This window comes from Aphelocoma coerulescens, chromosome 4 (assembly GCF_041296385.1).
Source record: "Aphelocoma coerulescens isolate FSJ_1873_10779 chromosome 4, UR_Acoe_1.0, whole genome shotgun sequence".
Taxonomy (NCBI): domain Eukaryota; kingdom Metazoa; phylum Chordata; class Aves; order Passeriformes; family Corvidae; genus Aphelocoma; species Aphelocoma coerulescens.
Window position 1 is genome coordinate 39,275,284 of NC_091017.1, and position 25,595 is coordinate 39,300,878.

At 38.2% G+C, this 25,595-nt stretch overlaps 1 protein-coding gene across 2 annotated transcripts in view; it reads right to left on the reverse strand.

Annotated features, from left to right (window-relative positions):
• The window catches only part of MARCHF1 (membrane associated ring-CH-type finger 1), a 297,172-nt gene extending 292,428 nt beyond the window's left edge, over nucleotides 1–4,744 (reverse strand). For both annotated transcript variants that reach the window (XM_069013622.1, XM_069013621.1), the window contains exon 1: nucleotides 4,669–4,744. The gene's annotated coding sequence lies outside the window, so the exon portion shown is untranslated. The remainder of the gene's footprint in view (nucleotides 1–4,668) is intronic.
• Nucleotides 4,745–25,595: the final 20,851 nt, after the last annotated feature.

The following is a 25,595-nucleotide window of genomic DNA, read 5'->3' on the forward strand; positions in this document are numbered from 1 at the left end:
GAATTCTCACTCAAAAAAAAAGCATATAAAAATCATGTGCCTTACCTAGGTGATTTCAAGGCAATCTGTGAATTACATGTCTCACTATTCAGTCATTAATAATCAATAATTAATAAAATTTTGATACTTAAACCCATTAAGATCCGAGACTTAATTAGTTCAAAATAATTCTCACTTTACATCTGATGTATCTGCCTCCTTCTCAGGCTCAGAAATATGCTGCTACAGTGAAATATTGTCTTCAGCTTCCTAAGGACAGGAAGCAGGATGCAAAGCCAGGTTGCAGTGCCATTAGTTAGGCAGTCTGGTGCCATGCAGAGAACAACTGATTCAGAAAGATCCACCAAAGCAATAACATAAGCATGTCTTCTCCACATGTGTTCTATGAAGACTTATTGTCACAGCACAGTGAGGAACATGATTAGGACTTTGAGTGAATAATTGTTATTATTTTTTCTATAAGATGGTTTAAAATCAAACAAGTGAGATGAATGTCTCTGTTCAGATAGCTCTGTGAATCCAGAGGTTGAACTCCAGAATTTAATCGGAAGATTAGATTATGCAGAAATCTCAAAGTGACTATTTAAAGTGTGTGCTATCCAAGTTGTCAAAATGAAGATTGACCACGAGATTTTTATATGCCGTCTAGATCAATTGTGTAAAACAGTCTGACTAGCTTTAAAATTCCTCATCAGGATCTTAAAAAACCTTCTGGCAAAGACCTTGCCAGATAGATAAAACATGTTTGAAAGAGATGGATTTATATAAAGTTCAAAACAAGAAGTCAGTCTTGAAAAGAATGTGCAGCAGCAGAGAAATATATGTCTCTAAGTCCCATTATTGTTGCTCAAATATATTTAAGATTTAATTAGCAATTTAATTAAGACAATGCATACACCATCTTTTGTTACTTAACCATCTTTCAGGCTTATTATATTCCTAAAGATCAGTAAATAATCTTTTGTTTTGAAAACTCTATCCAAAATCCCTGCCATTTCAGTCATTACAACTCCCTGAAAAAGAGCCTGTAGTGGTAACTGAAACAGGTTTTATCTGTCAGGTTAATCCCATACAAATTCCCTGTGTCTGTACCTTGAGCAGTCCAAGTGACCAGTATAGACAATTATCCATTTCTGTTTTGATACACTGGATTTGGAAAGGATGCTGCAGGGCAAAACAAAGGGAGGGCAGAGCAGGAATTCTAATCTGACTATAGAAATTTTTGCTCTGAATGTGTTTTCATGTGTGATGTAAACAACTGAAGTTATTAAATGAATATTTTGACAAGTTACTTTCTATTTTGTCTGTTATTGATGATTCCACACTATATCAAGCTTTAACTTAATACTTGGCCTGTAAAATATTCTGATGAGATATTGATGGGACTGGCTGTAGTATTACTCATCAAGTAATCATTAATTCGCCTTGTGTAAGTAAATTAGACTTATAAAAGAGACTTACAAATATTTATATACTTTTAAAAAAACTTTTGTGTATGTATATTTATACAAACTTATGAAGTGGCTGGGCTAGAGTAACTGTATTTCACCTCTTCATGTGATGAAAATATAGAAAAAAAAATTGGAGTGTTAATACACTAGAAAGTTTAAGAAATCTACATTTCCCTTCTGCAGTCCCCCCCAAAATCATATTTATACTGAAAAACTATTAGACTTTGGAGATTTCTTCTCTATGAGATTTTTCCATTACTTTTCACCATTTTATTTTAGCCGAGATACGAAACCTCTCTCTCTCAGTGGGAGGCACCACATCTATATTCCTCACAGTTTTGCAGTGCATTAGGAATTTTCATCTTCTCCAAATATATCACCACAAAATCATGGCCCTTCAAATGTGCTATGGTTCCTGAGGAGCTGATGGGAGGTGTAGATACATAATCCTGGCTGAGAGGTGATGCTGCTGCTCACAGCATGATTACCGAGGTACCTGTGGCTCCTGGCTTTATTCAGTGGCAGTCTCCCTGCACCTTGCAGGAGGACTGTGTGGCAGCCTCCTCTTCTGTGCTGGTATTGTGCTCTCTGAAGAGAAAAGCACTGTTTCTTTATTGGAGTAGCAGTATCTGCAGCAAATTGCAAGCTGTGAGAACTGTTATACTGGCATGACCATGTAAAGTTCTATTCTATTCAGCTCTGCAGGTTATGTATCATCCTATTGTCCTGTTTGTACTTGTGATTAAAAACAGGTTTTTTTCAGAAAAGCTCTGTGGGATCTGGGGAATCTTTATGCCATAGAAGTGTAAGATAGTACTAATACGATTTTTAAAGCCACATGCAGATCTTACTCTTGATGGTGCTGAAGTCGTTGAGATTTTGCCATGCTTTGATGGGACTAGAATGGGGCTCATGGTAAGCAGGAGAAAGTTATTTTAAATGTTGAAGGGTTATTTTAAATTTACACTCTGATATTTTATGACAAAGAACCACTTCAACCACAAGGAAGCCTATGTACGTCCCATTCTGAAACACTGGAGTCCAACAGATGTGCCTTTAGGAATCCTCTCTTCCAGAGGGCAAGGTAAATAAGGAATATCGTTCATCTGGGTAACAGGGGGTCAGGAAGGTAAGGTTTGTGTTTCAGCCTCAGATCATGAAGGCTTTGAATCTAGGCTAGGTCTCTGAAAAATCATGTTGGTTGAAATCAGGGAAGATATCCAGACACATACTCTTTAGATATGTAACTTGTGTTCACTGATATGGTGATCTCAAAACATTTCAATCTGTGTCTTCCATCCAATTCAAATGCCAAAGGATGAACTACTTAAGACAAGGCTGGAATATTCTAGTCACTTAAACACTGCCCTGGTACCATGGGCTGTCCTGAATGAGGAGGAACACGGTTTGCTGAATCAGAAAAACTTTTTTCCCCCATGCGTATTTTCTGTCTCTTTATTATTAGTAAAGTTGATAAGTATTAAGAGAGGGGGCTCTTGCCTAGCTTTTCTGCAATAAATGTGTGATTCAGTGCACATTTTCTTTTCACAGAGAGAGTTATGAGTTATAATCAGACTCAGTCTTCCCACCAGTAAGGGAGGGAAGGAGACCTGAGGAGAAGGTATGTAATTACGATTAAATTGGGAGAGGAAAATAAACATTTATGCTGAGTTCTGCATTTCATATCTTTCCAATGTTTGCAGTCTTGATGTGTTCTTTAAATGAAGTTTGTCTTCAGACATATATGTTACAAAACACTATACTGAAAGTTCAGATTCTTTCACGTACCACATTGACACCTATATGTTTCATTACTCTACTATGCAACTTTTAAAACCACTGCACAGATCTTTCCTACTTAATCAGATAAAACAACTTATAACAGCAGTAAATTTTATTAGTTTTACAGTAGTAGAATATTTACTGTAAACCAGTCACAAAAAGGAGGTGGGGGAACTACTTCTCCATACAGTAAAAATACTCTCTTGGAGCAGAGAAGTGACAACTGTAAAGTCAGGATACATACAGGTTTTGGATGTGAATATTGAAGGCAGTAATGAGCCTTTCTGCTGCTTTCAACCCAGACTCTGGCCTTTCTGAACATTTTTTTCCTTTGCTGATTTCCTACTCCAGTCTCAGTGTCTCTCATTTCCATCTCTGAACCAGGACATTTAGCCTCTCCTGCTTCTCTTTATTCCTGCTTCCAAACCTAAGCATCTCATGCTCTTCTCTTGCTAGCACAGGCTACTTACAGGACCTGTTTTGCACTAACTCATTAACATACTATGATGTTTTTGTCAGTTTAAACCTTTCTCTCTCACCCGTTTTTGTCTTTTATTCCTTATGGCAGTATGACAGGAGGGAGTTTTCTCTAGTTAAACTTAAGGAGATGAGTAAAAGCAGGGAACACAACTCCTTGTTTTCAAGAGTTCAATAACATGGTTTGCTACAGCTGTCCCAAGAAACAACTGTGATAGAAATCTTGCTCAGCACCTACATTCTTGCACAAGAGTTTTTCCACTATGAGCCATCATTCATCTAACATTAAACATATCTTTAATAAATAGGTTTTTAAAAGGTTATTTTTAGACTAAAAGATTATTTTTGAAAAAAATTAATATTAGAAGGAATAAAGTAACTTGCAGAATAATCTCTTAAATGTCAGGGTTATAAAATACAGTGGAGAGGCAGTTTTACGTATTCGTGCAAAGAAATGCTCTTTCACCAAAAATATGCACAGACAGATGGAAGTTAGGTGGATTAAAATGAAAACAAGTTCTCCAGACCATTCTCTACTTAAATCTTTGAAAGCAAAGAGCCACAATCAAGTATAAATTAGAGACTTCCCAAAGGGTTTATAATTGATTTCCAGTTCACTCTGACCTCTATTATTCAGGTATACAGTTGACTATTTTCTAACAAAAGTACTTTCTTTTACCTACAGGGAGACTCTATCAGCACTCAAACATAACAAATAGTTCACAACATCTCAGAAGTTGGAACTTATATATTTAAGGAATATTTGCCAATTTTCAGGATAAAGAGTGTCTGTTATCATTTGTACAAAGTGCCTATACTGTACAAAGTGTACAAAGTGCCTGTACAGTACTTCAAGCTTATAAAATAACTTGAACAAGCCACATCTAAAGATAATGTGGATAATGCAAAAATCACATGACATTGTGCTATTAGGCATCCAGAGTTTGTTTTTTCTTACCTGAAGAGCATCTACAGAAAGTAAAATGGTCTTCTTGCATTCCAGGTGTGATGCTTTGTCTTTGATTATTTAAGACATGGCCCAGGAAGATTCAAATGGGATTTTCTGGTTTTTTCACCCCTCCAGCTAATTCCCTGACAGGTGTATTTAATGAGGCCAAATTTCATAGTCCAACAAATTGTATCTCTAGAGAGACAAACATGATTGCAGAACCACCACAACAAACAGAAAGAGTTTCAGGCTGAAAACTCTCTCCCAGTCACATTTTTCTGGAATGCTGTGGTAACACCAGTAATTCATCTAGATTAAGCTTCATTATATCAAGCTTTGAATAAAAATGGCTCTGATATCAGCTTTCATATTGCTGGAACAGAGGACAGGATCACCTCTGGCTGTGACAGTCTACATATCAGAAGCTGATTGACAGCATTCATCAGAAAAATGGAAATATACCTGAAGAAGGGGCAAGGCGTTAAAATGTGGTTTCCACTTGCTCTTGATCAATGTAGTCAGGTACCCTCATTGGTAGCAGCTGTAAAGGGATAGTTTGTCTTCACCTAGGAAAATGTAGGCAATTCAGCTCTTCTGTGAGAGTATAGATATCAAATGCTTTCTATGAAATAATGACCAGTATCAGCCTTTTTCCCTTGTGACAAAAGGTCCAAAGGAACTCATTCCTGCAGAAACAAAATGTTTCAAAATGCTCAAAAATGGATTTTGCAAGTCATGCTCTGAACCTGAAAAATTGTGGGAATCTAAAAAGAAAAATTTATAGAATCACAGAATGGTTTGGGTTGCAAGGTACCTTAAAGATCTTCTAACTCCAACCCACCTGCCATGGGCAGGGGACACCTTCCACTGGACCAGGTTGCTCAGAGACTCATCTAGCTTGGCCTTGAACATCTCCAGGGGTGGGGAGTCCTCAATTGTCTCTGAGCAACCTCTCTGGCAAAATAGGAGATGCAAATTCTAGAAGCTGAATTCTTATACAGTGAGCAACTAAGTTGTACTGATAATGAACCCTTCAAAATCCACTCTTTTTTTACATATATAGGTTGATTCAGCAGAGGGTAGGGGGGAAAAGAAGGGAAATCACAGTGACAGTCTAAAATTTACAATATCAGATGCTAAGCATTTGTAGTAAAAACTATGAAGCAGTTGGGAGAGTAGATGTGACAGGTGTGTTTCCAAGATTTTCCCCTTACATGCAAGAAAATAGAAAGGTATTTCCTTGGTTTAGTGAAAGAAATACAGATGGATAACAATTTTAGTAAATATTTTTATGAATTTCCCACTCCCTAAAAAAGCTTCTGCCACCCTCTGCATCATACTTGGTTGTTGCTTGGGGGTTTGTTTTGGATTTTTCTTCTATTTTTCCCTTCTACATCGTCACATCATATTCATATGGATTCATCAGGCATTATTTCCTCACTCTTTCAAATAAATCTGAGTAAAACAAGGAGCCTGTCAAATGCATCTATAACATGGAATTTTTTCTTCTGACTGCATCTTCCTTTCCTATAAACAGAAACAGTGGTTTGCCACAGAAAAAATAGAATTTATCTTCATAGCACATGGAACAAATCTGACTGTGAGTTCTCCTGAGAAATGAACTTTCATGGGCTTATTTCCTTTATGATGTTGGCTCTGATAAAAATTAAAATATTGTAGAACTATTCTGTCCATTTTTGTGGTCACATTCTTTTACCTTATCTTCCACACTGCAGCCATCTTTTGTATCAGCTTGAGCCTCTCTAGCAAAATAGAACTGGTTCCTTAGATTGGCCTTCTATGTATTCTTGCAATATAAAAAGCAGAATGAAAAAACATGTGGTGTTTCATTCTTACTCTGACTTTCCTTTCAAGGCATGGTTTTTTTCTTCATCTCTACTCTGATACTCTGATACCTAAAAAGATACTAATTTATATTCAATTCACCAATCTGATCTTTTTCCCACTCATACATCACTGTTTGCATCATTGCCACACCAAACAACGGTAAGAAAAATGTCAGCCAAACAGGTTTTTTGGCCAACACAGCACAATTTATTCTAAGCATTTTATTAATCTATGAAGTACCTTGCACATTCTTTTAGAATCAGCAAAAGGTTCTGGGAACATAAAAGTAGTCTAGTTTACCCCATTTTTTGATCGTTGCAAAACTATCTTTTTTATTTTTTCCTCCCAACAGGAACAGCAAAACTTTGAATTGTTGAGATATACTGGAAAGAGGATTTTCAGAGCATGATGAGTGGAGGCCATTTTCCATCACTGAGAGGAGAAACAGCCTCTAGGTACCGGGAATATCTCCTGATCTTTTCTGTTGGACAAATTGTTGCTGAGCTGGAGCAATGTTCCTGAAGAAAAATTTATGTTAGTTAAATATTATTCTCTGTTTTCTTCTAACAATCTCATTTTCATTAATCTAATGCTGATGTCAGAGGATTTCTCCTTGTTTACATTGATATTAAAAAGCTTACATTGACTCAAGAGAACAGTAGGTGCCCTTTACTGAAATAAAATAAAAAAATTTTTTTTAATCTTAATATATCTGAATTTGTGGTGAGGAATCTGTAGTTATAAAAACTGAAAACAAAGTATTTGGGCATAATACACTGGATGTGTTATATTTCCCTATTTGCAAAAAATAGAAAAATTTAGGAGCAAAATAATTACTGATTAACAGGCATATTCTGCTTTGTTTTCACCTACCCTTGTTGAATTAAAAACATTTTAAATAATTCATAATGGAAGTAGAGAAGTCAAGTCCTAGTGACAGCATTCAGATTAAATTTTTGAGAAAGAAAATCTGATAGTCCTGACTTGCTGCCTGCACTAGGGACATTACTGTGTCTGATACCTCTCCTTATGCAAACTGGGCAGCATAACTGCATTTTACTTGCATGGTAGATAATCAGCTCTTCTCCAAATGCAGACACAGCAGGGTACGTACCTGAATGTTTAATGTAATATTTTTTGTGGCTTTCTTATTTTAGAAGATAATTTAAATTGCTGATTTACTATGTTTACAATGGCCTCCACTGTCTGGTGAAAGACATATAAATTTATTTATTAAAATAATACCACTTTTCAAATAGCATGCTACTATACTCTGCATTCAAGTCTCTAAAGTCTGTCACCTTAAGAAAATAAACAAAAAATTTTGTAATGGTATTGCCAAATAATACTTCAGCTCTAACATAGTTCATCATTTCTCCTACACACTCCTGTGAAACACAGTTCTTTACTGTTTGACAATTTTGGTAAATTCTGCTCGAGTACTAAAAAAAAAATCCCCCATGATGACCCAACACTGTATATGAGATGACTTATTCTTTGAGTTGGTATATGATAATTGAGATCAATCTTGTTCATCCTTTACTATTTGTTAAATGATGCTGCAGTAACAGCTTGCTCACCTACTATTTAAGCCAGAAAACACAGATTCTGCCAAAATGTGCCTGAGGTCCCCAGAAATAGCCCTTGAGCCAAATCATAAGAAAACAAAAGCAAATTCATGAAACTCATCCCTCAAGGTGTCCAAAACACAGGTTGTCTGTGTGCTGCCACAGGATGTCACGGATGTTCCGCTTACAGATCATAAACAATTAAAAGTGATCTTGGGACAGAATGCACTCTCACACATATATTGAGACACCATTAATAAAATCCAGCTTGATGAGAAACCTAACAGCTAAAGAGGTATCAGCTGGCTAGCTTAAAACCAAAAGAGTTGTATGGGGTTTATGTGGCAAGAGCTTGGTAACAGGGGAGCTACAGGGGTGGCTTCTGTGAGAAGCTGCCAGAAGCTTCCTCCATGTCTGACAGAGCCAATGGCAGCCAGCTCCAAGATGGACCTGCCACTGGCCAAGGCTGTTATCCCATCAGCAATGGGATAACAGATCTAAGAAGGGGGAAGCAAGCTGCACAAACGGCACTTTGAGCCAGTGAAGAGAGGAGTGAGAGAGAATATGTGACAGAAACAGCCCTGCAGACACTGAGGTCAGTGAACAGTGACAGGCAGGAGGTGCTCCAGGTGACAGAGCAGAGGTTCCTCTGCAGCCCATGGTGAGGCAGCTGTGCCCTTGCAGCAGATGGATGCCTGAAGGAGGGTGACCCTGTGGGAAGCCTGCACTGGAGCAGGCTCCTGCAGGACCTGTGGACCCATGGAGAGACTAGCTTGAGTAGGCTTGCTGGCAGGACTTGTGATGCCATGGGGTCAAACACTGGAGCAGCCTATTCCTGAAGGACTGAACCCTGTGGAAGAGACCAACACGGGAGCAATTTGTGGAGAACCGCAGCCTGTGGGAAGGAGTAGTGCTTGAGAAGTTTGTAGGGGACTGGCTCCTGTGGGAGGGACCCCATGCTGGAACAGGGTAAGATTGTGAGGAGTCTTCCCCCTAAGGAGGAAGGAGCAGTGGAGACAATGTGTGATGAACCGACTGCAGACCCCACTCCCTGTCCCCCTGCACTGTGGGGTATGCCCAGCCCCTGCCCTGGAGGGATCTCTGCTGAGATAAGAGATTTTGCAATCGCCCAGCAGGACTCCCTGGAAAGGCAACCACTTCTTGGTCACGGCGAGAGAAGACAGACCCACAATCCTTTAGGAGATCCTATGCAGATCCTCTGTAACCCATTGGCTTTTACCGATCCCCTGTATCCTTATAAAACCAAGCCCTCTGGCCCCTGTGGGACTCAGAGAGAATTCTCGTCCCTGGCTTTCCCCTTCACTGGAAGGGACCAACAATAAAGCTACCTCTGTGCGGAACCAGCCACACAAGCCTCTCATCTCTCTCTGGTCTGGCTTGGCCTGGAGGTGCCCTGCAGAGCTGAGCTGGAATCACGAGCTGATAATCACTAAAGAGCTGACAGCCTCTGCAGGGCCCTCCTGCCAGCAGCTGAGGGAAGACATGGGGCCTCGGGAAGGCAATTCCTTTCGGGACCATCTCCCCGGAGCGGTCACCTCTTCCTGGGTCAGAGCCATTGACCCCTCACCAGCTGTAATACTGCACCACTGATGGGGAGTAGACAGGGAAAATTGTGAGTGAAGTCAGGCCTTGGAAGAAGAGAAAGCTCAGGGGGAGGTGTTTGTAAGATGTGGTTTCTTTTCTCATTACCTTACTCTGATTTGGTTGGTAATAAATTAACCTTATTTCCTCAAATCAAGTCTGCTTTGCTCATGACAGTAATTGCTGAGTGCCCTTATCTCAACTCATGAGCCTTCCATTGTATTTTTGTTCCTTTGTCCAACTGGGGAATGACAGAGCAGATTTGGTGGGCACCTGGAATCCAGCTGTGTTTCAACCCAGCACAAGAGTCAACTTGAAGAATAATTTAGGGGTTGATTCTGTTGCTGGGGGAAATCTCATTTTACACTGTACCATTCGCATGTTAGCACCATGTTGCAATAGGAGATCCTCACCTGCTCAGGTCACTGAATTCCCATTTCTGAAAGCTGCCCATTGGTAAAAGGTAGCTACTTTTCTGAACCTTACTATTTGAGGCTAAGGGAGAAATCATCAAAAAATAGCTATAATATCACATGCAGAGAAAAAGTGGGCAGTTAGAGCCAAAAAAAAAATATTTTAAATAATTCTCTTCATAAACGTGTCAAGGAGTTTATAACAGTCCTATTTTATGGGCTCTGAGTAGTTTCTGATTTTTCTTGACATTTTTATAACTTCTATTGGAAAGAAAGAACATTTTGTCTTTAAGGAAAAGTTCTGACATCTTCATTATCTTACAAACAAGAAATGAGAAGATGACATAGAAGCATGAGGTTCTGTCTTATTTCAGATTCAAATTTCTTTTCTCCTACTTTGTTCAATTTCCTCTTTCCATTATTACTTTCCTCAGAGATTTTTTTACTGATAAATTTTGAATTAACCATTCAAGACAGCAAAGTCATACTAAAACATAAGTTATGGCACACCATGATGACCTCCTAGAACTAACCTCACTCAGGGCTTAATGCAGAAATCCAGACATGCCTACCTTGGATTCCTGCCCTGAAAAACCCTGAAAACCATCACTAATCTTAATAAAATATTTTCACTAGTCAAGACCAGGTGCTTGTACTAACCATAGTGTCCCTGTGGCCTAGGTCATGTTTGCCTGTAAATGTACACAACTGTAGTGGTTTGGGCTAAAATACTCATTACTGTTTATCTTCTGTGAGATAAGAATTAGGAGAAACGCAAAGCAGGCACCAACTTGAATGAATATAAAGAAGTTTATTAACAGACCTAAAAGAAGAAAAGAAAAAAAAATTATACCACCTTCAGAACTCTCCTCCTCCCCCCACCTTCCTCCCTTCTCCCACTGACAATGTAAAGACAACCCTTGAGATGTTCAGTCTGTTTACCACTTCCATAATAACCTTGTTCAGTCCATTTAGAAAGAGAAGTCTCTTTTTGCTCATGCTATGAAAACAGTATCACACCGAGACAGCCACCCACTTCCAAATATTGTTCAGTCCATTTAGGAAGAGGAGTCTCTCTGCTTGCGATGTGAGTCCCTTCCCCCGACTTGCAGCTTTTCCCGCAACTGCTTTCGAGGGTCCACTCTTGAAGTTTTTTGGGGTACAATTTTAAGGTTGAGCTGTTCAGAAACAAAGAAAACAGAGGCCCTTCTCCTTCCCTGGGAGCAAAGGGTCTTCCTCATCTTCATCATTAGAACTATCTCTGGGAGCAGCTCTAGGAATTGAGGTTTTTCTCCTTTCCTCTTTGGAGCAAAAGTCCTCATCTGGTTCATCTGGTTCATCTCTCTCTCTGTCCAAACTTCTCATGAAATTACAGCTGCGGCAGCATCTGCCTATTGCTTACGAGTTGAACACTCCACCCCCCAGATCTCCATGAAATTACAACGGGATACTCTGATGTATCATAGCTTCACAACAGACTTTCAGCTTTAAGCATCTCCTCTCTCTCTTCCCTCAGGTTTTCAGCTGTTCACAGCACTAAAAGGGTTAATCTCACCTCGGCCTTGCAGCTGGAATGTGGCTTATCGCTGTTGGTCACTGACCTCTGCCGGACAGAGGTGCCGCTTTGCTGAATCTCGGCCGCAGTGGAGGGGGGGGGGGGGTTCCGAGCCGCTCCGGCTGCCCACGGCAAGGCAGTGGGGGGGGGGTTCCATGGCTGGAACAGGCTCATGGCTCCAGGCTGGCCGTGGCCCGGCCCGGCCTGGCCCAAGCAGGGCCTGGCCGGGCCCGCTGGCCCCCGCACGGGGCCTGCAGCCACCTGTGCCAGCGCCGGAAACGAGAGAGAGCTTGGGGGGGGAGTTTGTCTATTCTTAAGTGTGGATCACAGAGGCGGTCACAACTTTAAGTGGCTTAAAGAATTGTCCATATTCAAACTGGCCACTGATAGGTTCTATCAGGTCCCAGAGGAAGCTGTAAGCACCCCTTAGCAAGGACATCCCTTCCGGGACTATGCTTGCTAACCTATGACAACAACACAATCTAAAACTATTTTGTTACAATATATGCATTTACCTATGCTCAGATATCTCAACCCCAACACCCCACACATCTGTTTTGTTTAGCACTTCAACCTTGTCAAGAACCCAAGAAGGTTTCTGGTGGTATCTATATGGTATAATAGCAGCATCGTCACTGCTCCTTTAATCTGATCTCAGATGATATAATCCAGACTACCATCAGGAATTAGGAGTTCCTATGGAAGAAAGAAGCATATGTCCTCAGAAAGCAAAGGACAACTACTTACAACAACTGACTTTGCAAAAGATAATTTTTGACTTTGAGAAAACTTCCCGAAACCTGCTACAGCAGCTGAGACAAAGGGGGCAAATCAGATACCAGTCGTTGCAGCATCTTCCAGCACTGTTGTTGGGTTTTACTGGCTGCTTTATCTAACTATTTTATTGGGCTGATAGTTGCACTGGTAACTGCTGATACTCTCAATCAATGGTTTTAGCTGCCTCCATGGTAACAAAGAGCATCCATGTGCATTAGAGTTAGAAATGTTTCCAAAGCTGACCTCTTACATGCTAGCATCATTATTTCAACCCTTTAGAGGCAGATGGGAAAAGTAAATCAAGGAAAACAATCAGTACAATACAAGATTTAAAGTACCTTTCCTTCTGAAAGATTTTTCATGCTGTTTTTCTGTTTCTTTGTGTGGTTTGACACTAACAGCCAAGAAAATGGTGAAAGGGGAAGGTCATACATACTCCCTCCCCCTTACGTTAGGTAGAAGGAGAATATAATACTGAAAGTTTCTCACTTAGAGAGACTCTCTTTTTTCCCTTTTTTAAATGGTTGGAAGGAATCTGGACTATGTTCTATATTTGTCTCTCAGAAGCCCTTTGTCATCTTACTGAAAAGCATTATTTTCTTCTATGATTTGGCTGTTAAGGAAGAGATCAACTCCTTTTCAATTGCCAAAAGTGCTGTATATGTCAGTCCTTCCTTGCACACATAAGACAGTGGCTAAGACATTATCTCAGTTAAGGGATTTAATACTTTCATCATTCATTTGGCCTTAACCTACCTAATCTGTGTACCTTCCTTTCTAGGAAAGCACAGCATATGGAATAATTGAATTTACAGTTTTCTAAATGTCTTTCCTAAGTCTCGTATCAGTATCTACAGAATACATCTTGTTGTGCAATAATTCAATTGATTTCTGTGTTGTACCCAATGTATTAACAGGGTTACTCAACGAGGCTACCAAACAAAAAGTATACACAGCTTGGAGACACTTCTGGTGTGTGGGGCAAAGAAGAATGGGTACATGCACCAAGAGTTGGGCCTAGGATACTCCTGACAGGGGTTTCCCCCATGACTGACAGAGCCAGATACTCCTGACAGAAAATAGGCTTAACTGTGACATGGAAAAGACTCACAAACGAGAATCAGTGTAAAGAAGCCTTTTGTAGGACTTATATAGTGTTGTGTGTGTTGTGTTGTGCAGCTCATGAAGCCACTGAAAAGCTGCTGGACTGAGGACAAGTATCAACTTGCAAGGACTCAGTAGGCAGGGAAATTTATCCTCAATCATTTTTTTTGTTTCAGATATTTATTCCTATTTTTCCCTTAATATTTATTTTTAAATAGTGCTTTGGAAACTGGAAACATTGAGCATGCTCACTAGAAAGGAAAGTGAGTGTTCTGAATTGCTACCAGTCACAATTTGGGGAGAATCAAATGAAAGAAATTATATTTTGTTCTTTCATGTGCATTTCTTTTAATAACTAAGCCTAAATACACAATGTATCTCTGCTCCACTAGTAGATGATGAGTACAGTCAGATGTTCACACCATTTTGAAGGGGGTTTAGAGACTCATATATAATTTAGAGACTCATATTTTAACGCCAGAGGAGAGTATTAAGATCATCTCTTGACATTCTATCTACCCTGGGGTATAAGAATCACCTGGCAATGTGCACCCTGCCATTTAAGATCTGACATTGTAGCATACATTTATCACTGGAAATTAGTATAGAAGATTAGGTATCACTTCTTAAGACTAATTTTTGTGACCATCTCTAAATATAATACATTTTTAAAAAGTAAAAATTATACAGTAAACACCATTTTTGCTTCGCATTTTTCAAGAGACAAAAGGACTTTTTTGCCTCATGTGGACCTGAAATGGCAGCCATTATCTTTATTGTGATGAAAATTGTCTGCTTTGCTATACTTGGAATCTACAGTGAAAATACAACGGAACATGGTGGCATGAAGAATTTTAAATTTAGTTCCCTATTCACAAAATTCAGAGATTCATCCACAGCTACTAAAATCCCCCTTTTATCTGTTGTAATTAGTCAGATCATTGGAGCAACAGTAATATGGGACGTGAATGTTGTTGCAGTGGTACAGACCATAAAACCAAATAGAAATAAGCATCCAAAGAGTTTAAGAGATTGAAATCTTCTATCTCTGGTGCCTAAGTTGGTTATAACCCTTGAATTAAATTAATAATTTTTAGAGAAGTTTTATGTCCTTGTGTAACAGTAAAAATTAGGTAAGTTGAAAAACCTATGTTAGTAAAACCAAGAACAAATTTAAGAAAAGTAAAAAATTAATTCAATCTGAGTTATTTTACTAGCTACCATAGGCAACCAAATGATAGAATTTAGCAGCACAACTTTCTGATTTACATAGGAATACTGAGACACTATTCAGGCCCTTTAATTGGAGTTGATGTGTTCATAAAACTGGAAACAATTTTCAAAAAATATACTGAAAAGTGTGGCTTACATGGATATATTTTTAAAGATATATCTTTAATCTACAGCTTTTGGGACAAATCCAATTTACTCGCTTATTTAGGGTAAATACATAACATGGAATTCACAAATTAAATCAAATGGAAGATATGGCCCACAATGTAGCTAATTCTGTCTTTTTCTGACAAGAACTTTGTAAGCCTGATCAAGCCATCTCATTTAAAATTTTAACTAAGTCTTTATCCAAAGAAAAATTAAGTTTTCTAAAGGGATGTTTTTCACAGTATGACTTTGAAGTAGCTTAGAAAAAGATAGCTGAATTGATCCTAGCTTGCAAAAAAGCAACTCCCACTTCATCTTCCCAGAAGTCATTCTTTTGGAAAATGATTTTGTGCAGAGTACAAACAAGAAGCAAGTTTACAAGAGATATACTGGCTGGATCTGAAGTTGATAAAAAGAACATTTTATCTGGTGTGACAGTGGCTAGGGAATGAGTTACCATCCCTGTCTTCAGAAAACAGAAACCTGAGAGAAAAATGTTTCATGTTTAACTATAATAACTGTAGTTAGACCTTTCCATCCTTCTGCTACTATTAATCTTTGTATTTTATTCCTGTGATATTCCTTTTGTTTGGTCATGGCCCTTCATCTGAACATCTATATTACATTTCTGTCATCTCCCACACATGCAAAATTCCTCCACAGAGGCACAGATATAAAGAAGAAACATAAAATATTTCTGTTAGAAACCTCACCACTTTTTCTTCTCTTTTTTCTTGTGCACATATGATAGCATAGTATGGTTTCCTTACTCCAGCAATTGTAGCAAATGAAAAACTTTTACCCTTCATTAAAAGTGTTGGTAACCTTTAAGAAGACAGTGTATTCATCTGTTCCTTTTAATACTATCATGTTGTGTGTGAGTAAAGAGATAAGCAGAGAGCTTAGGCAGCTTAGAAGGTATCAACTCAACCTCCTGATTCCCATTGCTCAAGTGTACATTTCCCTAGTGGAGCTGAGTCAAGGGCACAGATCGTGTAAGGCCTCCTGCTCTTCTGCATGGTTCCCATCAAGATCCAGTGAGCCAAGCCAAGCAGCTCTCCTCTTCCACAATACACAGCCCAGATTCTGAGATCATGAGCTCAATTTGAGCACACAGAGCCAGTTTCCCTCATATACATTCTTTAGTCATAAGCTTCCAGAGAAGAAGGCCGTAGGGCCAGTCTTGTTTCTAAGCAGGACTTTGAGCCAAACTGAGGACAGCTGAGACCCACTTCCTCGATGAGCCCCCCAGTCACTACTTTGCTGCACGACAGAGCTGCTCCCAGTGACCTGGTGCTGAGGAAAGGAGGACTTGTCTCTGTTCCATGCAGTCAGTGCTATGAACAAAGAACGTGTGATGGATATGGCACTCAAGTGGAGTTAGGGCAGTCTCTATCCTCGGTAAGAAGACACAAAATGCAGCTAAAAGCCAACCTACGCTCTGCTGAATCTGGTGGTGCAGTTTAATCCAGCAGGGAGTCAATCACCACACAGCCACTCACGCACTCCCCACAGTGCAAGGCAGGAGAGAATTGCATAAAAAGGTAAAACTTCTGCGTTGAAAGACAGTGTAGCAGGACAGAAAAGGATATGAAAATACATATGATGAAAGAATGTACAAAACAAGTGATGCACAATGCAATTTCTCACCCCCTGTTGACCAATGCCCAGGCAGCCCCCAACCCCTGGCCAATTTCCTCCCGTTTCATGGTTCAGAACAATGACATGATGTAGAATATTCCTTTGGTCAGTGGGGGTCAACTGTCTTGGCTGTGCCTCCTCCCAGCTTCTTGTGTCCCCCACCCTCTTTGCAGGCAGGGTAGTGTGAAAAGCTGAAAAATCCTTGACACAGAGTAAGCACTGCTCAGTGCCAACTAGAACAGCAGTGTGTTATCAACATTATTCTCATCCTATATCCCAAACACAGCACTGTGCCAGCTACTAGAAAGAAAATTAACTTTATCCCATCTGAAAGCAGGAAACCAGACACTTAGGTAATGTTTAAGTTCCAAAGCATACAAATCTTCAGTGTAAAAGCCAAACACATTATAAAGTCCGGGCCTGGGAAAGGGAGGGAAGAAGCAAAAGATTTACCAGTAGCATAGTGGTGTGTTCCATATCTGTCTCTGCTCTAGATCGTTGCAATAAATTTGCCATTGAGGATAACTCACAAAAATTAGGTGAAAAAATTTTAATGTTGCAATTCAACCCCAAACCATCACCCAAAAGAATCAGATTCTACATTCAAACACTCCTACCTTGAAAAATTGGTGGGGAAATGTACATATTTTCTGGAAAAGAAGGAGAAAATATAAAATTACGTGCAAGAAGCTTAGCTAAAATAGTTTGTTATCTAATATTTACTTGGCTTCAGCATCTCCTTGAGAATGTCAAAACAATTTTTTCTCCAAACGTTTTTTATCTCTAAGTGAAGTCACTTGTAATTCTTTCTCTTTTCAATTCAATGAATTGTAGCCTTTAACTCTCCTAGACTAAAAATGATTCTTTCAGAAACACAAAAGTAAATTAATCATGACACCTGAACAGAGGGTAACCACATAATCTCCCATAACTAACAAAAGAAATTGTATCACTAAATCTCCTTGCCTCAGAATGCATATTTAATACTAAAGTCAACACTCAAAATTTGCTTGTATTGTGTGAAAATGTGAAAAGAAAAATGAAGTTGCTACATGATCAATGTTTTAAAACTAAATTTTCTACTGTATATACAGAGTAACACTTCAATTTATTTAAATTTATGCCGTAGGTTACAACCATATTAACAACATAATTTCCTCAAACAGAGGAGAAAGCAGTGTAATGTTTCCTCCAGAGTTGCTGCAATGCATCAGTTTCAGTCTCTGCTAGTGTGGTCCATTATCAATGATTTTTGCACCAACATTTTGGTCCATTCACCATCACAGTGATTTTGAAGTGTCTAGGTGAGAAAATCATTCCCTCAGATACCTTAAATGAAACGTTATTTTAAAAAAACAGACAAGCAAACAGCAACAACGGCCACCAAACCTCTGGACTTCTGGAGAACATTTCCTTTTTTTTCTTTCTTTGTGTTTGTCCTAGGTTATAATGTAAGATGTAGCCAAAAGCATGTATTCTATTATCATCTTCACAAGCCATTAAAGCAGGTGGGGCAGTGTTTGTTATCTCCTACCATGACTCATCCCTGATAACTCCCTCTGGGGGCTATCTCTGTTTAATGGGTTATCAAGCCTCACTGCATGACTCATAGAATTACATCAGCCCATTGTGAGATGCTCCACCCAGGGGGAGGAACCAAGCATTCCTACCCAGATAGAATCTGGGGTTTGGAGCACCCCAGTCAGCCCTACCTAGTGGATTCCCAGAGGACAAGAGCAACTACTGTACCCTCAGGTGAAGAGCAGACCCTTCTACAGGATCACTGCTTCAACAGGACCACTTCATCTGGACTGCTACCACCACCCTAACAGGGTGTCAGGTTGTATCCTGACTCTGTCAGTGTTCTTGTACTGTTGCATTTATTTTAATTTTCCTATTAAATCATAATGCTGACTTGCAATCTCCCACTGGTGTGTTTTCAAACTAGTGCAGTGTTTATTTTTACACTCACAGTACATTAAAATATTCAAAAAGATAAAGCACCAGGGTTTTTTTTCTGGTCTAGATGAAGAGGAACCTCACCTTAATTTTCTGAAGAAAAATAGCACTCTATGGTGAGGAAATATTACTGACTGATAGAGAGGAGACACAGAATTGTTACTAATTTAACCTGGAAGTGCTCTGACTTTCAGTAAAATACTCAGAATCTATGTGAAATCTTTAGTATAAGACCTCTTTTAGCAAAGTGGTTAGATACACATTTTTAAGAAACCTGCAAATTAAAACTATCTTCTTCTATTTTCAAGTTATTCTGCAGTCAACATCATACAGAATTTCACTATGATAGCACCATGACACTGTAAGATGTATAATTTTTTCACTGAAAGCAAAACAATTAAACCAGACTGAATACTTACCCCTGAAGAGCAGTGCCTAAAATAGGAAAAAAATTAATTAAAGAATTTTTTAAAGAAACATAATTAAGAATGTATTAATCCCTTAAACTGACAAAGATTAGATTCCCACTGATACTCTGCAACTGACAAAAGAGTAATATTGAATTGTCCCAAGAATAAAAGTAACAATCTTTAAAAATGAATCAGGGATAATGCTCTAGACTCATATCTCTTGCTATCCAAAAGTAGAAAAAGCAGTAGTTTAAAAATCACAATTCAAACCTATTCAAATGCTCAACCATACTTTCCTGGCTCTTTCCTATGTAAAAAATCAGTTTGTATATAACCTGTCTTGGAAGGTTCTCTTCTAGTGCAAAACTACTTTTACTGTGAGTGCACAGAACACACATTTTACTTGGAAGGTGATTTATGCAGCTCTGCAAAATCAGGTAGTGAATTTTTGGTATTGACGAGGGCTCCCTCTTGTGATACTGTACTGAATTTGGATTAATTCTGAGGCATTGGACTGGACTATTATTTTATGAGTGGAAATGCTTCACTAAGCTGTCAGGGAATGTCAAGTGGATTGTGTCCTGGAAGTTGGAGATGTGTACACTTGTTCTAACTATGCAAAAAATGCAGAGAACCTTGAAGTTAGGAAGAAAAGTACATGCAATGACATGACTGTTCACATAAATGTGGATTGTTACAAGAATTATGAGAAGAGTCCTATACCTTTATTAAATAAAAATCCAATATAAATAAAAATCCAATAATTAAAAGCTCAGGAGGATATAAAGCAAAGTAGCCTGGTGTCAATAATATGAATGTTTTAACAAATATATACAATTGTACTTATGAGGGTTTACTAATGACAATATCTTTGTTTAGAATTTTTTCCAAAGTGCTTATGTATGGACAGAGCTCTTAAACAACTGCTTCTATTTCAATTCAGTTCTCTTTTCATGCAATTACCAAAATTATTTCTACAAAGTTTCCAATAATATATCCTTTAATTAAGAGCAAATTGTCTCTTTCCCTTTCAAAAATAATTCAAATGCCATTCTCTTATTTCAGCCAAATAGAAAAATATCACCATATTGGTTTAAGTTAATTTAATTCCCTAAGTAAAGATCATGGAAAACAAAATCAGTAATGTCTGTGGGCATTAAGAAATTTGCAACTCCTGAATAAACATTTCTTCTAGAATTACATACTTTCTCCTCTTGGAGGTCAAAACCAAGGAACAAAACTAGATCTCTTGTAGACATCTGCAAAACCAAATTTCACCCACCGCCTGAAATGTAAACTAATTGAAAATGGAAATTACATACTGCAGGCAGAAGGTTACTTGAATACACGCTGCCCTTTCAGCTGATTAGAGCATGTCAGTACTGTAGTAATACAAAATTTATTATCCCTTTCAATTTTGGTTTGGTCATTTGCAATTATAGGTACTGCATATGACAGAGACTCTAAAGTATTAGCATAAAAGCCAGACTGAAAAGATGCATACAGATAGCTCAGAGTAACTTAAATGACTTAGTGTCAAGAAGCTTTGCATACCATAGTGTGTTCCTAAGACAACATCTAAATCCAATAGCTGGCTGCATGAAATGTAGGTGTTCTTCCATTTTGTCACTATCAATTTGCCTCCCTCAAGTGAGCTAACATTGGGACTATGTTGTCTTCATGGAAAAGAAAGGCTTTCATCAGCTCCAGATAGTTACTTCTCACAACAGGAACATGAAGGTGTTTATTCCTCCAACATATGTATCCTACTACCACTCCTTCTTGTAGTTTATTTAGTGTCAATTTCTATAGTAATAGCTCAAAAATTATGACTGCACACAGAATTACATCTAAACTGGGTCAAATGGAAACAGATTTTTCTATAAAAGCATCACCAGCTATGTATTTTTGTACAAGGTACGTAGGATCTGCTCAGTTGGATACGAAAGAAGGCAACCACCTCCAAACAAATTTGCCATCAGAGATGCAGCAGCAGAGCTAAAACTGGAGCCAATCTGAAGCCCCAGCTATCTCAATCAAATTTCTTATGGCTGCAAAGTTTCAGTCCAGGAAGACTTTGGACAAGCATTTTGGTCACAACAGGCTATATGCACTATAAAGAGGTAAAAAAGGGAAACTAGAGTACAAAAATAATTGGGTGCTGCTTCTGTTTTTATTTCACTGATTTCAGTGTGCACATTAACCTTGGGATGCTTATCTTAGCAAGGAGCCTAAACTGATACGTTGTCCCAAGCTCCTTAAAAAAAATACCATGTATTTGTATTAAAACACCACAGACTAATGTAGGAGGGAACTTCTAAAACATTCAGTTGGGGGGGGATAGCAGCCTGACTTCCTTTTGAGATACCAAAATATATATAAAAAACACAAGACTGAGTTATGCCAATAATTACAGACTTTTTTAGCATTATGAGAAAACTATAAAGTATATGTTTATGTCAACTATTACTTTACCTATTGTTCCTAGGATAATGGCAATAAATGAAGGAGAGTAGATAATCCAGCATGTTAATTCATATGCTTGTGCTTTAAGCACCCAGAGAAGTAGATAAATCATAATGCCTCCTCATATTCATTTACCAGCAAAATACTACCATTAAAATAGTCAGAAAGGTGAAAACTAGAGTCCAGATGGTACAAGGCATAAAACAAGTTTCCAAAATTTCTCCTTTAAGCTTTTACAGAACCAGAGCTAGTTATAAGATATCAAAGTGTTGACAGGTATAATAATGTTTTATGAAAGGAGGGATTCAACTGAAGAAATGTATGTGGGACTGTAAGATCAAATCAGCATGTATATCCCATTATTGGTAATCCAAGTAATGGAAGCAAATATGTTATTTTTGCTGTCTTTTGCCAGCATAGGAGGATTTCATGCTGTCCATATCCAGCTACTTTATGTCTTCTCCACACCCCTGAGATAAGCAGATGAGTCAAACTGAACCTCAGTCACTTGCCACTAATTCTAAAGAAAATTCACCTTTCAGGCTTTCTTTTCCTACCTTAACATTTTAGTAATACAATGAGCTTGAAAATTGACATACATCTACTTACTAACTCAAATATTGTTTTCATGTGATATACACACATCACTTGCATTGCATATGGATATGCTTGTGAATATGAAAATGTATCTGTAAATGTGTATTCCAAGCAGTTAAATACTTGCAGATTTCTCCATGCTATGAAGTGTTCTCAGTTCCAAGTCTTAGTGAGACAAAATCAGATTCTAGACAACTGTGAGAAAACAGAGAAGGGAAAAAAGGAACTCAAGTTCAACTTGCTGTTACCAAGTCCTTACTTCATTTTAGCTGTGGCTTTAAACAGGAAACCACTGTACAGACAAGATGTGCTGCACAAATAAATAGTCTGGCCATGAAAAATTAAGCATAATCTTCCTAGTCATGTCAGTAGATAAGCAGTCACCTGATTTGGCAAAGTAAAGACTATCTGTTGATAACACAAGCCATAAAACTTCATATTCAGATGAGTTACTTTGAAAAAAAAATTCTTACTGGGAAGTGAGTCATGCTCCCCATAAAGTGATGAACAGCAGTTCTTATAGATTCACGGAATCACTATGGTTGGAAAAGACCTCCATGGTCCTCAAGTCCAACCTTTACCAAATACCATCACGGCCATTAAACCGTGTAATGAAGTGCTATGACCACTTGTAGTTTTGAGCACTCCCAGAGATGGTGGCTCCACCACTTCCCTGGAGAACCTGTTTCAATGTTTTATCACTCTTCCAGTGAAGAAATTTTTCCTCATAACCAACTCAAGCTTCCCCTGGTGCAACTTGAGGCCATTTCCCCTTGGCCTGTTGCTAATTGCCTGGGTGACAATGCCAACTCCCCACCTCACCACAGCGTTAAGCTAGGTGTGTCCTACACTGCAAAATGAGGTCATAATTCTATATTCTTCAACTTTTATATTGAAAGGATTGAGTAATTAGCAGTGACTTGGAATGGAAAATTATGTAGTTCCCCTTTTAGGCTTCTAATATCTCACAAGATAGGATCTGCATACTTTCTGGTATGGCCTCAGATTTCTCTATTAAAAAAAACAAAAAAGAAGAAAAGCCTAAAAACCCAACACATAGGATGTTGAAGGGAGTTCAGAAAGCTGTTCTCATGCAACTGTCAAAGTCCCTCTACTGCAGCCCAAGAGATCATGTGTACCACCATAAAGCTTATCAATTTTTGCCCAAGGAATGACCTAGAGCCACCTATTTAATACAAGTTCTCTAAAGAGAAACATGCAACAATGTGTCTCTGGAGAAAAGGAACAAACCAAAGCCCTACCCAGGCTCTGCTGCACATACTATTCACCTGTAATCAAGGGAGGGGCAGAGGATGAATTACAGTCCTGCTGTTCAATGGAAAGCACATGACTAATGTAGTGTGATAAGAATGATACATACACCCTAAAAAAGCCGGACCAAAGACATGGACACTGGAGAGAGGATACTTCAACAGTATCACAACTGGCAAATTGCTGGGTTTCAGTTGTTGGTGTATCCTGCATCCCACAATTTACACGTAGCTTATTAAAAATCATCAAGCTTGTCTTAGAAAGGCTGACTGGGTCACTAAGAACCTCTGCTGAAGTGGAGTCCTCCAGATGCTTAAACACATAGGAAGAGATTTTTTCTGATTGTTGCTAAAAGGGAAAGAGAAACAAGCCCAAAACAAGAGATTTAGAAAACATTTTAAACTACATTTTTTCCTTTCTAAGTTTATATTCTGAATGAAAACAAAATATTGTCTTTTAATTAACATTTTAATGAACATTTTGAATTCTTTCTTTCCTGATAGTACACTTAAACTAAAGTTACTCTTTTCCTAAATAAGATATTTATATATCCTTATTGCTAGTGTCAAAAAAACCCCAAAAAACAAGTAAGGGAAAACTCTGACCAAGTAAGCCTAGTTAAGTTTGAAAGATAGAGTTTCCCTGAAAGAGGTGTCTACTGTCTGCTCTTTTGTTCATAGTATTTTAAAAGAAAGAATATTTGGTATACATACTTTTGGAAATATCACTCCATATGAATTCAGTATAACTCCAAAACATACTAAAGGAAGCTGCACACAAAGTAACAGTCCCACTGTTCACTTTGGTTAAAACATATGCTATAACAATATTGCAATTTTATTTGTTACAGAGGACAAAGAAACCCTTCCCTTCCCCCTGCAGATGTATTTGTGGCAGAGCTTTGCTGACTGATTCTTCCTGGAGTAAAACCAGCTGAACACCTCAGGCTATGATGACAGTCTCAATTTGGCACTGGTTTACCACAAGGTGCTTTGGAAAGACATGCACAGGGATGGGGTGCACTCTCCTGGCCTGTGGAGCTGAGGTGCCCTGAGCTGATCCATCCTCTCTCTGTACAAGCCTCTCCCAAATTTTTATGTAATATGTGACTGTCACTGGGATATAGAAAATTCCATTTTGACAAATCTTTTTTTTCAAGTGGCTTAAACCCTGACAATTTCAAGCCTATATTGATTAAAGGAAAGCCCTGCTCCCACTCTAAAAGTTTTACTACATATTCACATTTCACACTGAACTTGTCTTTCCTTTGTAAAAGAATATGTATCAATTATTTATCATTATATTCTTGCACAGAAAATGTCTTCAAGCATTATGAAAGAAATTATAAAGATGTGCTTAACACTACATGTACAGCTGAAATGGCATATAAACCAGAACAAAAGTAATCAGGTTTTACATTGAACTCATCTGCATTCAGATCTATGAGGATTTCAAGCTGTTATTAACAAAAAATAATAAAAAGAATCTCTCATATTTAGAATTGCTCCTGTAAATCAGCAGTGTTAGGTTCAGTTTTACAAACAAAATTTCATTTCTCTGCTGTTATGAAGTCATCAATATCACAGAAATAAATACAAAATACAGCAGGATCTTTCACCTTTTAATCTGTGCTAGTTCCTTAGGCAGGTGAAAACATGGAACATGTGGACAGCAAAGTTTAAGTCACATAGGTCTATTTAATATTAAAGACATTGGACATAACATGCAGAGAACAAAATAAACAAACCAACCAAAAGAACAACAAAAATACACCAAGCCAAAAGAAAACCAACAAACCAAGACAATAAAAAAACCCACAAAAGGGTATCTAGAAAAACTACCTGTCACTGGCAATTTCTACAAACAGAAAACACCCCTGAACTGAACACAGTCTAGCTGCAAACATAGGTAAGAAAAAGGCAGACTCAGAGAAACTTCAACAGTTTTTGTAACAATATTATAGATATACAACAGCCTCTTTTATTATTATTATTTATCAAGTGCTTTTTTATGTTCCTTGCTGACTCACTAACATTGTTGGCTCACTTCTTTACCGAAATAACAAAGAAGGATTTATGCCCTCAGTCAATAACCATAGTAGCAGCAAAGCCTAGGGAGAAAGCCAGTTAATCTCTATAATATCACATTTTCACATAACTGTTTAAAAAGAGAGATCCTGTGAAGTGCATAAATGGCTTACTTTACATGGGACTAGTTATTTTTTCAGCATACCATATTAAAGTTACAGCTTATTGCATTTTTCACAGCTAACATACCTGGCTTAAGTTATGCTTTGATAGATTAAAACACAAGGAAACAAAATGAGCAGATTCAACAAACAAGA